Source organism: Culex quinquefasciatus, chromosome 1 (assembly GCF_015732765.1).
Source record: "Culex quinquefasciatus strain JHB chromosome 1, VPISU_Cqui_1.0_pri_paternal, whole genome shotgun sequence".
Lineage (NCBI taxonomy): Eukaryota > Metazoa > Arthropoda > Insecta > Diptera > Culicidae > Culex > Culex quinquefasciatus.
Window position 1 is genome coordinate 55192740 of NC_051861.1, and position 7017 is coordinate 55199756.

General features: G+C 40.3%; 1 long non-coding RNA gene across 1 annotated transcript; it reads right to left on the minus strand.

The window, feature by feature from the left end:
• Positions 1 to 5818: 5818 nt before the first annotated feature.
• On the minus strand, positions 5819 to 6744 carry LOC119765121. Its single transcript, XR_005276508.1, has 2 exons — positions 6337 to 6744; positions 5819 to 6279 (listed from the first exon to the last, which is right to left on the minus strand). It is a non-coding gene; the product is annotated as an uncharacterized LOC119765121 (long non-coding RNA).
• Positions 6745 to 7017: the final 273 nt, after the last annotated feature.

Below are 7017 nucleotides of genomic sequence, written 5' to 3' on the forward strand. Positions count from 1 at the left end.
AAGAACCGAGCGCACCACCATCACAAAAAAGCGACAAGATTTGAAAGTGAGCAAGGTAGAGTGAATTTTGCAATTACGTCACAATCACGACTACTGATGGGCACATGCAGCCAGGCAAATTTGCATAAAATTTACCCATTTTGTTATTATATTTTAGCGGGCGTTAATAATTAGAGTTCACGCGCGCTGATAAATATGGCGGGTGTAAGGCACGGTGTAAGGGTAGTGCGTGTTCATCGGGAACCTGGTGCATAGGGTGCATAAGATGGATCAAAGCCCGTTCTTACACTGAAAATTGCGAATTTAAATTTTCTTTATTAAAGATAACTTGCTTGTCACGTTTTGCCTTTCTTACAAAAAAAAAAAGGTATAAGGTTTGCTTTTGGAAAAACGATTTTTCAGAAATCTTAAAAAAATCGTATCCGGCAGGGAAACGTCAAAGAAAAAAATCCTGTTACTAATTTGAAGGTGATGCGCTCTTTCGATTGAATTTTGGCCCGGAACCCGGAACTCATAGCCTGATTTTTGAGAGCTCTTTTTCTGAAATACTTGTGCGATGTCTGTATCCGCTCTTAAAAATTTGTGTCTGCCATCTGTAGGGATTATGGGTTGCAGGATTGAATATGTAATAAATTATTAAATGAGTATTTAAATATTATAAGATTGATATAATTGTAATGTGCAGTGCATTACTTCAATAACATTATTTTCGGATTATTAGTAAATTAACCCGGCGTAAGTTCGAGGGTGTAAACTCACAAACTGGTGATTAAAAAGTGACTGTTTATTAAAAAGTTTCGGTTACATTATATAGTTCCTTAAATTTAGTACAATTTTTCAATGCTCTCAATCAAGAGATTTCTCTCTTGTTCTAAACCTCTCTCCTGGACTTTTGTCCTTTTCTTCCATACGCGCATAGCTTGTCTATCTCGCTTACGCGGCGATCATAGTTCGTTCTATGTTTTGTCCTCTCTATTCTAGTGGCGTCGTTCGCTCAATTTCTACTTTCTCTCTGCTTTGATCGATTAATCCGTTTGCTCGATCGTCCCTTTCACTCTATACGTGCTACTTTGTATTCAGGTGCGCGAACATGCTTCGGATGCTTGTTCTCAAGCTCTGTGCGGACAATACCGTCTTTTCGTGTTTCTGATTCTAGGGTCTGATAACTTGCAGGATATATGGTTATGTCTTCGTTTGAATTTTAACCTTCTGATTTGTACTTCTGAAAAGGGTTTTCTGATGTTCCTAGAAACCTAGCTGCCTTTCCTGTCGATAATGGTTTTCTTGGATTTCGTGTTTCTTACAGGAAATGTAATAAAATAAATCTTTCTTCTAAATTACCCGACACCGCTTGGGAATTTCTTGATTTTCCTGATTGTTGCGTCACAGGAAGCGCGAGTAAGCTTTTTCTAATAACTGAAAACATTTCGGTTATTTCAACTTCAACTAAATCTGACACCGTCAGCTACACCGGACCCCGTAAATCTACATCCGTAGGTTTACCACAAATATGAATTTAGTTGGAGTTGTTACATGAGTAAATTGTTCCTTATCCTTATGGGTATTGTTGAATATGTTTTCCTTACATTTATTACTTGAAAGATGAAGTTAATATAGGAAAAATAATATGATTTATTTACTTTTACTATATCTATGCTGAATACCTTCTTATTATTCCTTACCCCGTATTGCTTGGGGATCATTTATAAATTTTCGTTTTGCTTATCATCTTTTATTTCGATTTTCTTATTGCCATCATCATCTGATGCATTCCTTTGTTTACGCTTGACGTCGAGAACGGCTAATTTCACGACTGGTCTTGTCAAATACTTTCCTGATGCTGTTTTGATTCTAACTAATCTTACTATCCCGTCTTTTCCGGGTCTTGTGTCGGTTACCAAACATTTGATCCACTTTCCTTTGTTTTCTTCATCAGGAGTTATTGCAATATCTCCAACTTCAATTGATTTCATTTCTTGATTCCATTTTGGTCTCTTTGTAAGACTGGGTAAATACTCTTTTATCCATCGGTTCCAGTAGTTATTCGCCAACTGGCTGGACCTTTTCCATTGCTCTCGTAGAGCTTCACCTTTGAAACATCAGTTAACATTGGTTCCATATCACCGGAACAATTTATCAGAAAGTGATATGGTGTTAAAACTTCATCGTCTTCTGACTCCAGTGGAATATGAGTCAACGGTCTGCTATTTATGATATACTCAATTTCTGTGAGTAAGCCTCGTAGAACATCTTCTGGCATAGTTTCTTGCACCGATGCTAAAATACTTTTGACTTCTTTTACCATTCTTTCCCAAACACCTCCAAAATGAGGCGCTGAAGGTGGATTGAAGAACCATTCAATTCCTTCGCTTGCTAATCTCTGACGGATTCTTTTGATTTCATTATTTGCTCCAATGAAATTTGTTCCATTGTCACTGTACAATTGCATAATTCTACCTCGTCTTGATTGAACATTTTTCAAACAGATAAAAAAGGCATCTGTACTCAGATTACGAGACAGATCCAAATAAACTGCTCTTGTTATTAGGCAAGTAAATACTAATCCCCAACGTTTTTCAACACGTCTCCCTATAGAGACATTTACTGGTCCAAAGTAATCTACTCCGGCATAAGTAAACGGTTTGACAAACGGAATTGTTCTGTATGATGGGAGCGCAGCCATTATGGGTGGCTGGGGTTGCGCCGATCTATTTTTGCATAATTGACATGCGTTCTTTACTTTCTTCATTGTTGCTCTAATGTCAATTATCCAGTACTTTTGTCTAACTGATGCTATTGACGCATCCAGTTTCAAATGGTAGAATTTCTCGTGGTAATATTTCAGTATGAGTTTACTGACATGGTGATCTTTCGGTAATATGATTGGAAACTTAGCTGCGTAGTTTAACACGTCAGCATTTTCCAATCTTCCTCTCGACCTCATCACTCCCTTTTCATCAAGGAACGGTGTGAGACCTCTAAGAGAACTATTTTTCTCGATTGGCAATTCAAATGTTAATGACTTCATTTCGCTCGGGAACTTATCCCACTGAGCCTTTTTTATCAGAACGATTTCAGCTTCACAGAAATCTTCTTTAAGCAATGTATTTTCGTAGGCCATATTCTTAGCTTTCGAAACGATCATTTTCATTATACCACCGATGGCTCGTTTCAAACGACTCCAATCGGAACACCATTCTATTTGAATGTAACTGTAGTTTGGAATTTTGCATTCCCTTATGATATGAACTGGCTTCATTTCTTCATCTGTTTGAAAACGTTTTCCTTTTACAGGCCAGTTTTCTTCTTGATACTTTAGGAAATTTGGGCCATGCATCCAAATGGATTCTTTTGTTACAACCTTCGTTGCTTCATCTGCTGGATTGTTGTTCGTGTCTACCCATCTCCATTGAGATATGGTTGTAGAGTCGAGTATTTCACTAATTCGTAATCCTACGAATACATTATATGATCTAGCATCAGACTGTATCCAAGCTAGCACTGTCTTCGAATCAGACCAATATATGGTTCTGTCGATTTTCAATCTTAGTTCATTCATTATATTTTCCGCGATTCGAGTTCCTAATACTGCTGCTAATAATTCAAGACGTGGAATGGACAGCATCTTGTTGGGGGCAACACGTGCTTTTGCTGCTGATAGATTTACTTCAGTTTGTTGTCTTGGAAATTTGATATTTTTAGTAGCTAAAAGTTTAGTTAACCAATGATTCCAGGACTCATTCAAATCTTCTGGAATTGGTTCATCCCATTCTAACCCCAACTTCCACAACTCTTGCATAAATATTTTACCTTGAATTGTAATGTTTGAAATTAATCCCAATGGATCATATACTCTCATAATCGTGGATAAAATATTTCTCTTCGTTGGATTTTCCGTTTTAAATTCTTTATCATCGTGTTGTAGACCAATTTCACAATGGCCATTCTTGTTATGCGCTTCTTCAATTACGCTTTCTGTTTCCTCAATTCTTGCAATTAGAGGTTTCGACAAATTGTTTTTTGGTAGGAATACACTTTTCATTTTATTTATGGATGTTTCATGATGCTGCACTTCCTTGTGCAACGCGACTGTATGTCTCCCATTGGAGTTCTTATTGGAATTATTCCCAGATACTTTGCCATGCAAGACCCAGCCTAATCTGGTTCTGTTTGCAATGGGTTCATTGAATTTGCCTACTCTTGATTCTAGTCCTTGAATAACGAACGAGTGTGGCAAGCCTATTAAAAGTTTTGGACATTCTTTTCCATAACCTTTCAAATTTGTATCCTTCAGATGCGGATAACGTTTAATCATCTTGTCCTTATTTAAGGACTGTTCGGGTAGTGACATGCTACTGATAGTACGCATTTTTCGTAACTCGTAAGTTTTTCCATAACAGCCTTCGATACTAACTGTAATCTCTTGACTGTTCTCATCGTTTTGTACGTTTCCATCAGTCCATGAAAGAGCTAATGGTTTCTTAGTGCCCTTTATGGCCAATTCTTGTCTTACATCGTCTAGCAACAAACTAGTAGATGAACCGAGATCTAAAAGAGCTAAAACCCTAACTCTTTTATCTCTATTTGATAATATCACCGGCATGATTTGATAATACACACTACTATCATTCCTATCATGGTGGTTAACTTGATTTGCTGTATTTTCAGACTGTTTCTCCACGGTAGGAGTTCTTTTGGTTTCGTGAAGCATTGGGTGGTGGTTTATCTTACAACTAGCGACATTGCATTTTCTAGGATTCTGGCAGTTCCTCGAAGTATGGTTCGAGAAATTGCAACAAGCAAAACAAAGTCTATTTTTTACCAGACTTTCTCTTCTTTGAGCAACGTCCATTTTTGCGAAAACTGGACATTCAGCATTTCTATGAGTTGTTTCATTGCATGAGAAACCGAGGGGGACGTCACTTCCGCGCTAACCGAGCGATAAAGCTTCCTTTTCAAAACTTTGCAGCGTTCACTTTCACCTTTCCGCTTTAACTTGCTTTAACGCGCGTTAACCGCGATAACTTGCTTTTTGGCTTACCTTTTCTTGCGTTCTAGTATCACACTGCTCGATTTTTTTGACAGCGAGAACTGTCAAGAGCAAATGACAGTTCTCGTTGTCAAATCAGTCGAGCAGTTTGTTTGGCTGAATTTTTCTCCGTCACCCGGACGGATGGGGGTAAAAAAACGATGGCACCCGGAGTGGAGGAAGCATGATTCTTGCCACTTTGGGCTGGTCAAAAGGGACACTAGCGGCCATCTCTAGCGAGTTGGGAGCTTCCGGACGGACACTCATGAAAACGGGAGTGTTCCGGGTTGCACGATGGGACCGGCGTTGGGTGCAAAGGGTCTGCCAACGATGCTGTACGATTATGAACCTGCTTAGGGGCAAAATTGGAGGCGGCAAGGTCACACGCAAGGTGTTGAGGCCACTGATGGTGTGGGTTCTGGTCGATTCACACGGTGCCAAAAAATCCGTCTGAGCAGGATTAGTAGTAGCAATATCCGAACACGGGTCGGATGTCCTGTCAAAGCACCAACACAACCAAACAGATACACCAGAAGATCCACGGTAGAGGAAGCGTCTGCATCGACCTGCCGGAAGTGGTATTACGTACGCTGGGATTGTCTTTACAGAGAAGAAAATTGTAACAAGGCGCGGCATTTTTTATTATTTCGAAATGGCTTTACATTCAATAAAGTATTCAAACTATTTTAGTAGTCGTTCCCTTTCCCCCCCAAGCGGCAGACAGAAGCGGTGGCTTTTGACCGCAGCATTTAGGCTTGCAAAGCTAATAAACTTTGGAATAAAAAGTCCTCCGAAACTCCACCTAGAACTTTATTACTCTTCTTCTCGCCAAATGTGTCAAACTGTGGCGCATTTTCCTCTTATGAATGGACCTGTCCACTCCATCGGCACAGGCCTTAATCTTTCCACCCTAACGGCACCGGTTTCCCATACATGTTACAGCAGAACTCGCCGATGTTGTGGTCCAGACAAGGCACACCCTAAGCCGCTCGTCGGCGTCATTTGTTGGGAGCTAGTTTGCTTAAACGCCCGGAAAAAACACCGAACGGCACCGTCCACTGTGCCATCGGTTTCGTTGGACACTCCTCCCTACAGCTGCCGCCTTAAACTCTCGGTTCTCCTCTCGCAGCTCATTGTTGGACTTGGTTAGAAAATACACTTCCCGGGGAGTCGCACCAAAATGCCCAGATGTGGTGCCTTCCATCGATTGAGCGCCGACACCGGAATGACACCCAGGGCGTTGCTAAGATCTGAAAAAAACATCAACTAATTAAAACTCAAACTCACCCGCTGAAAAGAAAACTTACACTTGAACTTTTTCTCCCCCCAGTTGCAGCTTGCCGAACACTTTCGGGTCCAGGTGCTGCTTGCCTCGTTGTAGCAAAACGCCGGTGCCGTTCATCCCACGTAAAGTTTCCGACATTTGACCAAAAAAATCGCGACCTGCTTTGTTTTTGTTTTCTTTCTGCGGAAACTGCTTGAAAACTTATGAAAACAAAAACCGAGTTGCCAAACTTGATCGAAAAACTGCTCGAGCTATGACAGCAGGGATGCAAGATCGATTTCGCTTTGTTCAAAAGTCGAGCAGACGCTGACCGCTTTAACTCGCTTTAACGCGCGTTAACTTGCGATAACTTGCTTTTAGGTGGCGTTATGTGAAAACTCGGCACGATGAGTAGCGTTGATGCTTTTCGAGCTCGTTTTTGTGCGTTTTAGTGTGTTATCGCGGAGTGACGTCCCCCTCGTGAGAAACACTTGTATCTTTTGTCTGATTTTATATCCAAATGAGCATTCAATTTTTCTCTTCTATTGAACCTTTCGCGGTTCCCTGGTTGGGAGTATTCTCCCGTCTTATACGACATCATCATGGTTGCCAATGATTTATGGTCCTTTAGCCATATAGAAAACGATTCTAAATCAGGCAATTTATTTTCTTCAAGCAAATTCACTGCTTTCTCTTTTTCAAGCAATGATTTCAGCCATTGCTT